Source organism: Monopterus albus, unplaced genomic scaffold, assembly GCF_001952655.1.
Source record: "Monopterus albus unplaced genomic scaffold, M_albus_1.0 scaffold43.1, whole genome shotgun sequence".
Taxonomy (NCBI): Eukaryota; Metazoa; Chordata; class Actinopteri; order Synbranchiformes; family Synbranchidae; genus Monopterus; species Monopterus albus.
Window position 1 is genome coordinate 707,696 of NW_018127923.1, and position 1,346 is coordinate 709,041.

Here is a 1,346-nt window from a genome sequence, read left to right on the forward strand (position 1 = left end):
GTTATTTTCAAAGTTCTTGAAAAAGTTTTTTTCAGGGTCAAAGCCATCGTCCGGTTCATGATAATGAATTTCAGTGTCTCCAAATGTGTTCAGTTCCAGATCCAGTCCCTCAAAAACTATTAACTTCTGTAACAAATCACTTGCCTCATATCGTCCATGGGTCATGCTTGTTGTTGGTGGTGCCAGAGCTTATCTGCCATCGCAGATATCAATATACCTGCATGTTTCACACCGCTGAGGGTCCAGTGGCCCCTTCATACTCTCCTTGCCTTGGCGAGCTGGTCATGGGTCCAGGATTCTGGTTCCGAGGTCGGGTCACTAATTTGTCGTATCGCAGAAACGCGATTTCTCCTCTCACCCTAGCCGCTCTTAATATCGGCATCAACTCTCTTCTTCTCTTCCTCACAGACTCGGGGTAATCTTCGTTAATGTAAATATTAGTTCCCTTAAGCTTCTTTGCTTGCTGCAGAATGTTTGTCTTATCTTTCTCCTTCATCAGCTTGACCAACACCGCTCTCGGTCCACGATCAAAAAGTTTCCCGACTCTGTAAACCCGTTCCATCTCTATTTCTTGATGAATTTGCAGTTTGTCCTTTAAAATCTCCTTCACCTTCCGTTCCGCTTCCGTCCAGCTTTCTCCAGCTGTCTCCTTACTTGAAAAGTCTCATAAATTACTCTCTCAAAAATGAAGACTAGGACATAGTTACATTCTTTTTAATAGGCTTACTGTATGTACCAGGCCATGCTTGTCATGTTTACAATTAAAACATAAGAAATATGCTGGCAGCTTCTTATGAACAAAAGGTTTATAAGAAGCCAATTAGTAGATGTGGGGCAAAGTCATTGTTTTACAAGTAAATTTCAGGTCTTGACAGTAAAGTCTAAAGTCAAGACCATACAGTCCTAAACTTTATCTTTCAAATCATAAATAAGTCATTACCAAATAACTGCCATGTTAAACAGAGAACTAATATAGTATATTAGTATTGTTTACAAATAATGAATTCTGGGCCTAAGCTTGGGGTTAGCATTTTATGAAATCTGAAATTAGTTTTGACTCCCTTTTTGAGTCCAAAAATGAAAACAAATTCTTACAGTAAATTGCTGCAGGCAAACATTTAGATTTTGGAAGCAACTTGTTCTTTGTCCTAGCCCTTTCATGCATAGTGGTCACTAAAGTGGGCAGCTATTTAAAAGCTGTTTTTTTGGATGTGCATGGGTTCTGGTTGTGTAGTTGTATATTGTCCATATCAGAGGATGATAGTGTGTCATCCTATACTCTGCCACCCTCTAGTCAGCCACTATAATACCTTGCCAATCCTTCAATAGGAGACCCTTGGAAGTAA

The 1,346-nt window shown here is 39.7% G+C and overlaps 1 protein-coding gene across 1 annotated transcript in view; it reads right to left on the reverse strand.

Annotated features, from left to right (window-relative positions):
* Window positions 1–1,346, reverse strand: part of LOC109960064 (receptor-type tyrosine-protein phosphatase gamma-like) — an 807,477-nt gene that overhangs the window by 629,760 nt on the left and 176,371 nt on the right. The window lies entirely within an intron of this gene.